The following is a 14,232-nucleotide window of genomic DNA, read 5'->3' on the forward strand; positions in this document are numbered from 1 at the left end:
GATATGCATAACTTCAAAAGGGGATGACCTGGAGTAAATCTAAGGAGGTGGAAATCTCTAGAAGAAGGCCAAGTGATAAATTCTGTGTGTTTTTTTAGAAAGCCGAGTTATAGCAAGATTTGGCCGAGTCTTTTCTATCCAGGAAGGAGTCCTAAGGCCCTAAGGAAGAGGTGGAGACCTTAGTCTATCTCAGAGTAGGTCAAGAGGGCCTCAGGCTAAGTACAGTAAGGCCGAAAGGCCTCAGAATTTATGTAGATCACATTGTGGAAGGATGAAACCTATGAGAAGGCTCATAACCATGAACAAAAGAAGACGAAGTCTGTGGAAGAGTATATAGAAGGTTATTGTTTTATGTTGGATGAGCGTTGGTCATATTGTTGGAGTCTGTTTGGAAAAGGAGGACCAATCATCAAAGTTTAGACGTTGGTATACAGTGACTGAAGGAAGACTCTTTTGAGTAGTTGTTTGTACAAGGTCTATAAGAATACATTCCCTGTGGTTTGAAGAGGCAAAGGATAAACATGAAATAGATAAATAGGGATTTTATCTTCTATGTAAAACAATATTGAAAGGGTTGATTGCAAATAGTTGACAACCATCAAGTCTGTTGGGTGCTCTTCTTTCATTTGTTGGGAAAATTGAGGGTATAACGTAGTAGACCTCAAGCCCTGGTTCTCTATTATTGTATATTGTGCCTTGTATAAGGTTTCATAAAGGGCCGTGATCTTTGCTAAGGGAGTCATATAATTTTTTATTGAAGGACTAATATTATGGAAAAATGGTATACTCATTTGTACTTCGAGTCAGTAAGTAACACATACAAAGAACACATTTTGAGCTGAAAACATTATGAAAGAAAAAAATAAAAAGTTTTTCCTAAATTTTATTTAAAAAATCAACCCTCATAGGTGCTCCAAAGACATTTTATTGCACCCTCATAGTTTTTTCTTCGATAGCATGAGGATCACAAAAATCCCAGTCAACACCTTGGGAGGCGCAATTGCTTGAAGAACATTCAAACTCTTGACATGGTAGGATTGACCATTCAAACCTTGAGGACAAAGAAGCCTTAATTGAATGAGGATGGTAGCTCTCATATCATTAATAATCCAAACAACCTCATTGATGAGCCAAAGGAATGAGAGGGTGTTAAGAATTTATATAAATGAATGAGCGTGGAGAGCCAATAAATAAGAATTTGTGCAATGTTATGATGCCAAAATTTCTCCAAAGCAATCAAGAATACCAATGCCAAGAGGGTTCCACCATTGAGAGAGTTTACTTTGATTCTTTGAGAGAGAAAGAGCTTGGAAAAGAGATTGAGAAGGAGAAATGCTTTCTAAGAGTTGTTCAGCACAATTTCTTAAGCAAATCTCTTCAAGTGTCTTTGAAATTAATTTTGAACTCTTCCACTGTAGAAATTTTGAATAATATGACACTTATTCACAGAGATTATCTTGATTATACACTATTGCGGAATACATGCATAATACAGAACCTCCTCTACGTTGATCATCAATTTAGCAGCATTAAAAACAATGAAACATCAATCGCATGTGCACATTAACACAGTATGTAACCCGGGGAAAGCATACAGCTGAAAACCCCACACTATCTGTATATTATAATGATTGAGAACATGTAACAATACATAGTACAATACTCCTCACAAGTACTTTGTACTATCTCCACCTGTTACACACAAAACTAGCTCAGATTCGAACAAGTCATAGGTTCAAATCTCCTCCACTGCTTTGCCTGCCTCCAATGCACAATCCAAAGTGAAAATCACGTGAGCACAAGCTACAATTTCCTTGGTATTGGCCCACACCGCGCAATCCTCATTGGCATTATTCAATCCATGCATGTGAAAATCTCATGCACAACTGATAGTCACAACTCACCCTTTCACTTACCTCTAACACCTATCTCTGTTGAATTGTCCATGCACTGAGTTAACTGATGTATTCTTTAGTTTCTTTATGAGTTAATAATTAGTGAATTAATTAACAATCAATTCACACAACTCATCACTAGTGTATTCTTTAGTTAGACTAAATACAACTAGTTCAACTAAGTCAAACTGAACACAACTCCATCAACTCGACATCCAACTCCACAGAACTCACATGCATGAGTTCTAACTGAAGTCCTCCATGCAGTAGCTCAACTAACACATAAGAAACCACGTGATTCCTTTTGTCAGTTGCATGTGCCACATTTGTAGCTCAAACTGAAGTGCTCCAAGAGAATAAGATAATGTTTAGAGTCCAAATATTACCAAGGGCTAATAATATTTGACTGTTTCTATTTTTAGCCTGGCAGTCTAAAAATAGACTCTAATCACTCCGCTGTGAACCAAAAATAGAATTCCACCTATTTTTCCCAACATGACCAATCATCCATAAACAACATCCTGCAACTCATAGACCATGATCCATATGTCTAAAAATAGACTTTGCGCCAAAAATAGCCTGCGGGTCCACTTAGTGAAGGCGACTCCTTTCCACTAAGCTCCATCATCTTGTTGCAATTTCAACACTCCCTCTCAACAAGATATGGATTATCTGCAACCCCTATCCTGCCTCTGTAATGTTCTGCATGCAACACATTTGCCCAGTCCATTTGCTCCAACAACACTTGGAACAAAAATAGGAACATACTTTGATGCTGAAGCTCTACCCGTTGCTGACAAGTGCTCCATCTCCGACATCTGCGCTACTGCAACATCTCCATGCATCTCGCACCATTGCACACTTCTCTGTGCCACCTAGCACTGTGCAAAAAACGTGTGCCTCTCGCATTGCTACAACCTGCTAGCTATGTGTTGTCCTGGGATTCCTTACACTATTGCTCTCTCTGCCACTCCATCCGCATCTGTCTCTACCCAATCAGTCAGTTCCTGCTACTCCACATCGGGGCTCCCGTAGCAAGGTCTCATCCAAGAGGTTGGGTACCTCAAGGATCCCGCCCCTCCTCCTTGGAACGATCAATCCACATCACCCCACCTCCTACCTAGAGGTATGGCTGCATGCGATCCCTCAGCCCACCTGGCTCGAAGTTTCCCCCTACTGGAGGTCTCTGCATGAGTAGATGTCTCTACTCAATCTCCTCTCAGCTTCCCTTGTTGTGGCTGCTCCACAACCTCCTGAAGTTGTTGCACCAATCGTGGCTCCTCCACAATCGTCTGAGACTTCTTATGGCTCTGCATGTTGAGAGTTAATATACGCTCCCTCTCAACCACCAAGTCTCCATCAGTTGCCTTGCTGCTCAAGGCTTTGGATGCATCTTGAACCTCAAGATCATACAGGTTCTTGACCCGTTAACCAATCTGCTTCACCTGTCTAGTGATGATGTGTCTAAGGAAAACCTTTCCCTTACTGAAGACAACATCATATCCTCTGTCTTCCAGCATCGCGATCGACACCAAGTTTCTCTTCAGTCCTGGTACATACTTGACATCGATCAAGGTAAGGCGAGCTCCATGCTCCCTCTGAAAAATAACCGTGCCTACACCTGATACACTATACTTCTCATCACTACCCATCGCTATGAGTATCTGGAGATCTTTCTCCTCTAAAGTACTGAACAAACTCTTGTCGCCGGTCATGTGGAAAGAAGCTCCATTGTCAAGAAACCAACCACTTCCCACCATGGATGAAACCATGCATGCGAAGAGTGTGAAATCCAACTCAAACTGTGAAGCAAGTGCCTCACCTTCAGATCCTTCCCATGATCCCTTCTTGGACTTCTTCTTTAGGCAATTAGTAGCATAATGGCCCAACTCATGACAATGAAAGCATCTCGTCTTCGACTTGTCAACCTTCTTCCCATCATTGGAAGAACTGGATTCGGAAAGAGAACCCTTCTCCTTCCCCTTCTTCACCTTACTCGCTAAGGCACAGTTCTCCTCATCATGCATGGATGAAGAACTGTCTCTGGTGTTCTGTCTGATCTCCTCCTGCACAAGATCTGACCAAAGTCTCTCCCATCCTGGCAATTTCTCCCGACCATTGACAGAGTCCTGATAGGAATGCCAACTCTTCGGAAGACCAAGGAGAGCCAAGCTCGCCAAGTCCTCATCATCGACAGTCACCCCCACACTTCCCAGCTCATCCTGACAGTGGGTGAACTTTGTGAGATACCTAGGCATACTGTCTCCATTCTCACACTTAATGTTTCTAAGTTTATCCTTGAGCGCCAGCTTCCTCTGATCGCTCTTGCTTTGGAATAGATTTCTCAACACTTTCCACATCAAGTATGGAGAAGCCTTTCCATGCAGGCTGGACACAATGTGATCCTTCACGCCCTCCAACAGAATCCTTCGACACTTTGCTGTCTTCTTTTGCCAAGCATCAACTTGCGCAGTATCAGTAGGCTTTGGGACCTCAGCCTCTATGAACTCCTTCAGCCCATTGTCATCTAACGCCGACTCCATCCTGTCTTTCCATGCAATATAATTCGAGCTGCCCTCAAGAGCATACTCCAATCGCAATCCGTTGAAAGACATTTCAACTTTGACACCAAGAAAACACTGCTGCAAATTCGAATTCCACCAGCTCAAAACTCAACCACTTCTGATCTAAAATTCGTGAGAACAAAGTATTTCTCGTACAGAGATTGACTGTATGGGCTTTTACCGGATACCTCACCTTCCAAAGGAAGGATGAATCCAGAGGCTACCTGGCCCGATTACAGACTCTGCTTGAAGAAATAAAATGTAACCACTTTCTGAATAATAGATCTGATGATCAACTCTGCTTTGATACCATGTAGAAATTTTGAATAATATGACACTTATTCACAGAGATTATCCCGATTATACACTATTGCGGAATACATGCATAATAAATAACCTCCTCTACGTTGATCATCAATTTAGCAGCATTAAAAACAATGAAACATCAATTGCGTGCACACATTAATATAGTATGTAACCTGGGGAATGCATACAGCTGAAAACCCCACACTATCTGTATATTATAATGATTGAGAACATGTAACAATACATAGTACAATACTCCTCACAAGTACTCAGTACTATCTCCACCTGTTACACATAAAACTAGCTCAGATCCGAACAAGTCACAGGTTCAAATCTCCTCCGTTGCTTTGCTTGCCTCCACTGCACAATCCAAAGTGAAAATCACGTGAGCACAAGCTACAATTTCCTTGGTATTGGCCCACATCGCGCAATCCTCATTGGCATTATTCAATCCATGCATGTGAAAATCTCATGCACAACTGATAGCCACAACTCACCCTTTCACTTACCTCTAACACCTGTCTCTGTTGAACTGTCCATGCACTGAGTTAACTGATGTATTCTTTAGTTTCTTTATGAGTTAATAATTAGTGAATTAATTAACAATCAATTCACACAACTCATCACTAGTGTATTCTTTAGTTAGACTAAATACAACTAGTTCAACTAAGTCAAACTGAACACAACTCCATCAACTCCACATCCAACTCCACAGAACTCACATGCATGAGTTCTAACTGAAATCCTCCATGCAATAGCTCAACTAACACATAAGGAACCATGTGATTCCTTTTGTCAGTTGCATGTGCCACATCCGTAGCTCAAACTGAAGTTCTCCAAGAGAATAAGATAATGTTTAGAGTCCAAATATTACTAAGGGCTAATAATATTTGATTGTTTCTATTTTTAGCCTGGTAGTCTAAAAATAGACTCTAATCACTCCACTGTGAACCAAAAATAGAAGTCCATCTATTTTTCCCAACATGACCAATCATCCATAAACAGCATCTTGTAACTCATAGACCATGATCCATATGTTTAAAAATAGACATAGTCTAAAAATAGACTTTGCGCCAAAAATAGCCCGCGGGCCCACTTAGTGAAGGTGACCCCTTTCCACTAAGCTCCATCATCTTGTTGCATTTTCAACATCCACTACCACCAATCAATAAAGATGACCATTTTCTCATTCATTTGTTGATTTGTTTAGCTTCAATGGCTTGTTTTAAGCGGTTTTGTTTTAGTTTGGTTTATGAATTTTTTTCACTTAATTCAATGCTTTGTTAGTCCATGTTTAACCACTAATATTATCCATTGTTTGTATACTTCTTGTAGAAAGCAACCAACTGCAAGAGAAGTGGATTTGTGACTCATATTCTACCAAATACACCATTCAAATTGCTAACTCCACTTGGTTACCTTTGTTGATATAATTTGGTTGTTTTACAGGCATTTGATCATTTTTTTCTCCATCTGTTTTTAGTCACATTATTTTTCCAAAGCTTTGTAGGTCTTCATTGCACCTCTTCACGGCTTGAAAGCCTCTCTTTTCAATTTTTTCGGTCGGTCTTGCTACTTTTACAGAGACAGTCGTACGAGTCTCATGATTGTGCATAAAAAAATGCACGAGACACATAGAGAAACAAATTTCTGATTGTAATTTCCTTTTCTTGAGTGTTTTGGAAGCATTTAGTGATATGCCTACACTCCTACAATTTTTTACAGTGTAGATAGGCTTTAATTTTTCTTTACTAACCATCACAAGTAGAGTAATTTTGCTTATCTTTTACTTTAAAATTTTGTATGTCAGGAATAGAAGTAGTGTGATTAAGAATGGTAGTAGGATCTCCCTCCCTTGCACCCTTGTGGTGAACCTGTGGGGGAATCTAAAAAGGTTCTAAAGTACTACCTACCATATCCCTTTCAATTGGAAAATTACACATAGCTTAACTAGGAAAGAAATAAGCAACTCTAATCTACACATATTTTACTTGTTTTGTAAAAAAATCATTTTTAGGACTAGGAGTTGGTGTTAGTAATAAAGAGAGTAGGATCTCCCTCCCTTACACCCTTGTGGTGCACCTATGGGGGGATACGAATTTTTTCCCAAATCACTAGGTTTTCCATCTCCCTATATGCTCATCAAGCATAATTAGGAAAAGTAAGTGGCCCATTATCCACTCATATTTTTGCAAGGAAAAACATAAAATAGTGTAATTAGGAGCAATTGTAAAGGATCGTCATATATGCATACTGTTGCAACTCAAGCACTTTGTAGGATCAACATTCACCTTGCACACACCCTCACATCTCATACTAAAACTACCTTAAACTTTGTGCAAAGGGTATGCTCGTTTGAAATATTTGTACTTAGTTTATTTTGAGTTTACATTTTTGGCACATCTTAAGCAAAGCAAAGACTCTTTGAAAAGAAACCTTAACTTGAATCAATTAAACTCCCCACAGGGGTCACAAAATAATTTATAGTTTAGGTTAGGACCACGAGGGGGGGCATCCCATAAGTCATCGTGGTTACTCTTCATTTGAAGCATAGAAATTCTCTTTTTAGGGAGATTCCAAATGATTCCTACACCATCCAATGACAAAACTGATAATGAGAAGAAACTCGTGAAGGGGTAAGGATTAGATGATGGATTATCATGAGCCTCCTTGTTGTCTCCCAACACTTGGTAGGGGCTCTAGGTGCAAAGTTGACAAATAAAAGCTAATATTCTCTTATTCTCATTACACGTAGGTAGCTTAGTGGCCAAATTTTTAGGGCGTATTTACCTATAGGTGGAAAGTGCAGGATAAATTACACTTGAAAGTGATTTCAATTAGGTTGCTAGAAGCATCGCTGATACTTTTGGGACGTGGCCCCATTACACGTTATAACCCTCTTCCATACCTTGGCTGATTTTTGGATACTAGAAGAATCGCCGGTACTTTCGGGACATGGCCTTAGTACCATTCTATAAGCCTTCATAAGACCCATTTACTGATTGAGTGGAAGGACACTAGGTTTTTTAGTATTTTTTATCATATGCAAAAACCTCACAAACCTTTTTGTTGATTGTTTCACACATTAAAGAGTTTTAAGGAAAAAATAACCATTTATTTTCACTTTGTCTTATGTACATGACTCATTTGGTTTGCTAAAGCATCCCCCTCGGAGTATCTTCCCACACACTTACTAATGAACCATAGGGGACCCATGGGTTTCTCGTTGCTCTAGGTGCCTGTAAGATCTCCCACCTTTAAAGGGAGGATTTCCTGGTTTCTCACCAATTCATCATAGAAGACGACATCCATCTACCTTATTTGGCACATCCATTCTTGGTGCAACTTTGTTAGGATCTAGTTCCTCTCAAAGTACCCCTAGCACCACCCCTTAGGGTGATACCAATATTGCCTTGAAAGGTACCACTCCTATTGCTACCCTGTAGGGGACTCCTACCAACACCACACCACAATGTCATACCATAATGGAAAATACAACTAAGATTCCATTTGTAGCTTCATTAAACCTCCCAGACCTTAAAAAACTTACAAATTATCCCATTGCACATGTCATATCCCTAATGCCCCCCTATACCAACCAATTTACCATCAAATATTCCCAAATTATAAGGAAAATAGGGGAGGACCCCGCTAACCATGTCATTACCTTTGATTTATGGTTATTCTATAACAACATCATTGAGGACTCATTTTGGGTGTGACTTTTTCAATGCACCCTCACAAGTCCCACCGTGAAATGGTACGTTAGCGAGCCCACAGGTTCACATCAAACCTTTGAGTCTTTAGCTAAGGCTTTCCTCACATTCTTCCAACTCCTAGTTCACCATGACATAAATGTGGAATTACTAACCCACTTTTAATAAAATACCTCCACCAATATTTCAGATCATGTTCATGAATGGAGGAAGCATCATAGACTTTGTAAAGTGGACATAACAACCCCTCTTCTTATGGATTTCTTCTTGAAATTTCTTTTTCCTGTCATAACAAAATATGTTGCAAACACCTTACCAAAGATAGAAGAAGACGTTATCAATAAAGCTCAACATTTTGAGCTCATTTACACACAATTAGGGAACATTTACTTTGTTATCTTTGATTCCCATCACTTTCAATCATTTACTCAATATAAACCAGGAGCATTAAATGATGTTGATGGGTTGATTTGGAACCTTACCCAAACTCAACTTAGGAACTCACTTCCATATCCTGGAAATATGTATGGTACACAACCATCATTCTAATCCTTCCCTATGACATACATAGCACCAACACCAAACATTGGATAGTATCCCAACCAACTTGACCTCCTCAAAACCATCCCATGCAAGGAAACCAATATCCACCATGCAATTTAAAATGAATCTCAATCTCCCAACCTCCATACACAAACCATAATCAAGGGAATCCATATTTTCCTTTCCCAACATCACAACAAAATAACCCCCCACCTCAAAAAAATGTGGGGGTTAATTTTGTTCAACCTTCATTCCCTCAACATCAACAGTTGTTTGAAAATCTCAAGGCTACAAACCTATCCAATACGAATAAAAGTAAAGGGAAGAATAAGTAGAAGGGAGATCAAGGATAAGGGGGCAACTGAAAGCCGCAACAACAACCGAGGGCACCCACTAGGGGAAATCCCCCAAATTGAAACCAAAACAAAAAAGAGGGTACAAATAATCTGCAAAAGAAAAACAATAATGTTGGCCTCTAGAATAACCACTCTTGTGCCATTTGTGGAGAATATGGAAATTATACCCATCATTGACCTCAACTCCTAAAGTTGAAACACGTGAGAGAGGCTAGGGGGTAAGGGGAGAAAACGAGTAGCCTGTTGTAATACAAAATCCATCCCCGCGTCAAGGAGTGTTAGCTACATAGGACGAGGTTTGTCCTCCCCAATACCAAAACCAAATAAGGGGTGGTTCTAATGACACCTCTAGTCAATACATTGACATGCAAGGAATGAATGTCCTACTCCAAACAAAAAGTCGTGATTATGGAACCCCTCCAAAACCTAATCCCTCAACATCACAAATACCCATTACCAATATAGCTACGCCATCCTTGACAATACATTGACTTCCCATTGAACCCATCTATGAGAATGCAAAGGGACCACTACGTCGCACAACCCATAATTCAAAGGCAACCTACAACTATAGTATTGTTGATGACCTTGAGTCAATCTCCATCATCTATGTTTTCTTTGGAAGTTCTTCAAACATGTCCAAATCAACTGAAAGATCTCCTTTCCGCATTAGGTGCCATTGATCCTTCATATTCACACTCAATGACCTTCGACTTAGACAATTCAGAACCATGACTACCATCGATAGTTGCATTGCATATTCTAGTAACCATTCAAAATGTCATTATTCATTGTTGCATCATTGACGAGGGGGCATCCACTTGTATCATGTCAAATTTAGTTTGGAAAAAAATAGGATACCCTGAACTCACTACTTCCTCCATCACATTGAGGGCATACGACGGTCACCCATTTTCACCTATATGTTGTAGCGGCTACAACCACCCTCCAAAATTTTGCCTTAGCTTCATCTTGGAGCCTCCCTTCCAACCTTCATAACGACTTGCCTTGCTTCATCAAGTTCACAAGCTTTAGTGTTTTGCTTGCACAAAGGCAGCCTATTGATCACAACTTGATCCATTCCCCTCATAGGTTGTTCACCTGGACTTGATCCAATTGCAGGCTGAGCAGCTTCCCCAAGAAAATTGCGCATTTCTGGAGGGCAACCAACCTTCCCTCTAGAAATTGCACAATCCTGTCTAAGAGCCTGCTGGGCTCTAAGATTGTGCAATCCTGCCAGCCAACCCTCCCAACATGAATTGCACATTTTTTCCTAGCAGGGTTGCTCAGCCCAGAATATGCACAAATCTGTGCAACAGTTAGCTACTCTACCCAAAAATTGCATAGATCTCCTAGGCAATCAGCCCAACTCCCAGCCAAAAATGTGCGTAGTGTCTTTCATGTGCAGCTGAGGTGACCAGTTCCCTCCCGGACTAAGCAAAATTGACTTGAATGCATGGGATGCTTCTCCCAATGTAGCATGCAAAGGCATCCCTTGTGTCAGAGATCTATGTTTAGCAGTTAGAGGTTACATGCAAGGATCATTTCAGAAACCTGCCACCAAGTGTCACTTTCCCTAGATTTGTGGTATGCGTGTCACAACCTCGATGTTATCAAAAATCATCAACCAAATGCTATAGAGCTCATTCCTCACATCAATCTTGCAACTCTGACATCCCACATCACATCTAGGAGCAGTCAGCACATTCAGCTTAGTGTTTTGGGGTAAGCCCCACTTCCCATGCCTTGTGTTCCATTTCTGTCCATTTTTGTGTTTTCGCTTGTATGAGTATTGTTTTCTTGATTTCTTTGAAATCTTGCTATTGTTTACATGTATATTAGCTTGTCCCAACACCGTTTCAATTTTCGTCAACATCTGACTTCTGTCGCATGCAAAAAAAAAAATTCGCGAACAATCGCCGATTCGGCGACTCGCCTCACCCACATGCATGTTGTCCATTTTTTGAACTTCTCACTCACCATTTGCATGCATGATCATACACTTATGCTTACACTCAGTATTAGCATGCATTCGCACTCGCAGTCACTTTCAGTTGCCCGTCACCGAGTATGGCTAGCCTTGGCCCGAACTTTGCCCCACCAATAGCCTCATCAAAACAACATTGCGCAATCTCGAGAGGGAAGGCTTTGCCTTCCTCTCCTGAAATACGCATTGTTGCCCAGCAACTCTTCCCCAGGCTCGCTTTGCACAATCTTGAGGGATAGTGACTGCTGGCTAAGAAAATTGCGCAACGCAGTCACTGAGCCTGCAGCCATTACTAGCTGAGATTGCGCATTGCATAATCCCAACAATCAACAGCCAGACTGGATCGTGCATTGCACAGTTCCAGCAATCAGTTAGTCTCCCAGCAGCCCATACTATGCCTTATGCAGTGTTGGCAGTCGGTCTCCCTACCTCCCGGCCGAAATTGCGCAACCTTCATGATCAGTCACACAGGCATGTTGCAAGTCAGTTCTCAAGTTCATTTTGGTTTTCAACTGACACATTTCTTGCCATGAGTTTTTACATGTCTCCAGGTATTGTAGATGTTCATCTGCCTCTCAGCAGTGCAAGTACCATGGTTTCCAAGACAGCAGAGTCGAAGACACCATCCAAGCCATACCTAGGGATGCAATCGATCAAATGTCTATGAGCTTGCATTCTCACGAATATATCAAGGTGTTCATAGACAAGGGCATCAAGATATGACAACAATAACATCGCATCAAGCAACATCAAGAACAACAGTTGAAGGCAACATATTGAATGCAGCAAACACAACGAATGTAGCGAACGCAAGGAATACATCAGATGCAATGAATGAAAGAGGAAGGTTGTTGACAACACAGTCGCGTAACAAAGTTACAAGCTCAAGCAGATCCATTGATAATGAAAGCAACTTTGGAGACTAAGGCTATGAGGTGACAGCGTGACATGAAGGTTGCACGAAGATAGAGAATGGAACAAAGAAGGAGTTGCATGTGCGGAAGCAGCAACTCAAGGAAGAACATGACGCTGCATAGATAGATGAATGAGTTGTAGCAGGAACATGAACAACAGTGGGCACAACATGCACTCACAGATGAAACTGAGCCCGTACAAGTTATAGATCCATCCCAATAACTGACATGGAGCAGACATGGTGAGCAATGCTATTGATCGCATGCAAGGGATTCAACAACATGCATGTCATTATGCACACACATGCAATCCAACCCATTCAGCACACTCACCAAGGCGAAGACAAGAAGAAAGTCCAACTGACGTTGAGCATGTACTTCCGCAAGTTGATGCGCATGACCACCAACACACACTTGAAGATCAGCACAGACACTATGCATCAATGTGTTTTTGGTTCAGCCACACCCAAGAAGACCATGCACATGTTAGCAGATGAGTTGGATGAAGGAGCCAAACCAATGCACCAGTTGCAACGGAGGCAAGAGTTTGCTTCAACAAGATGTCACCATGAGGTGCATGCACACCATCACGAACGACCAAGCTTGGCATCAACTCACCACCTTCACCATCACAAGCATGTCAAAGAGTTGGTCTCATCACAGTGGACCAAGTGTCAATGATGTCTTGCATGGCTTGCTCAAGTCATGTTGTCTCACATGAGTACATGTACATTGTAATGTTGAGTCACGTCAAGTGTAAGTCAAGTGTCAATAGCTGGATGTAACAGTCATAGAGTAGGTGAAAAGTCACGAGGGTACTTGAACTGTCACAAAGGGGAATGTCAAGGGTCACCCATCCTTTGTTATAAATAGTCCCTCATAACTCATTGTAAGGGCTTTTGGTCAGCCAAGCTTCTCATAAGGCTATCTTGGAAAGAGCTTGGATAGTATTGTAATGCACCTTGGCTTCTCCACTGCATGGAGCTAGTTCATCTCTTTGGAGGAGCAGGCGGATGTGGTTGTAACGTTCCACTGTTGGGGCTAGCGAGTTTACATGGATGTATTGTATGATTGGAACTTACACTTCTTTATATAATAAGAGCCAACAAGTTTTCACACAGGTATTGTATATGTTATAACGTTGATCTTTAACACTTGTAATGCATGTTGCTTTAACCTGTGTTGTACATCTGAATTGATTCATTTGTTGCAATGCATAATCTATTAATGGAAATGTGTTGTGTATGCTATTAATGTTGTCCCGTCCGTGTCGACTGCTCTGTCGGACATCAGACAGAGCTTTCACATGAACTCTTTTGTAACAACCATTGCACTCGTTTGGGCTGATCTGTGAATGTTGTACGTGTTATCTTACCTTGTATGTTGTGACTACCACATCTGAGTGGATTGCTTCGTCGGACGTTGTGTATGACCTGTGTGTTGTGTGTTCCTAGCCAAGTTGGGACTGATCCCTTTCAACCTGGAACTCACCTTCACCCTCATCTCAACCCACCTATGTTAGAACCTCTCATACACCTACCTTGACTCACTGCAACAGTCACACCCTTGCTGCTGACAGAGTTATCTTACTTGCCTCTGTGCGTCATCGCAGTCAAGGCATTACCATACGACCCATTGCTGGGACTCCTACACCAAACGGTCCGAGGTCTGATTGGGACTTCTTACCAGGGAGATCCCCTTACATGTTGGTGGGTCCAGCACCGTCAATATAATCTTTTATAACATCTCATTTAAACTTTAAATAAAGGAATTTCTCATAGATATTGAATTCCTTGACACCCCTCTTGATTAGAACATCTTATTTGGACGAATTTACATGTACACCATGAAGGTTGTGGCATCATCAGTATTTCGCACCATGAGTTTCCCCCATAATAGGAAAATCGTCACCATTAACCAATTAACACATTATGAGATGAGGACCTCTTCC

The sequence above is a fragment of the Pinus tabuliformis genome, chromosome 3_2, assembly GCF_031772625.1.
Source record: "Pinus tabuliformis cultivar Carrire ecotype Pingquan chromosome 3_2, CPIR1, whole genome shotgun sequence".
Taxonomy (NCBI): domain Eukaryota; kingdom Viridiplantae; phylum Streptophyta; class Pinopsida; order Pinales; family Pinaceae; genus Pinus; species Pinus tabuliformis.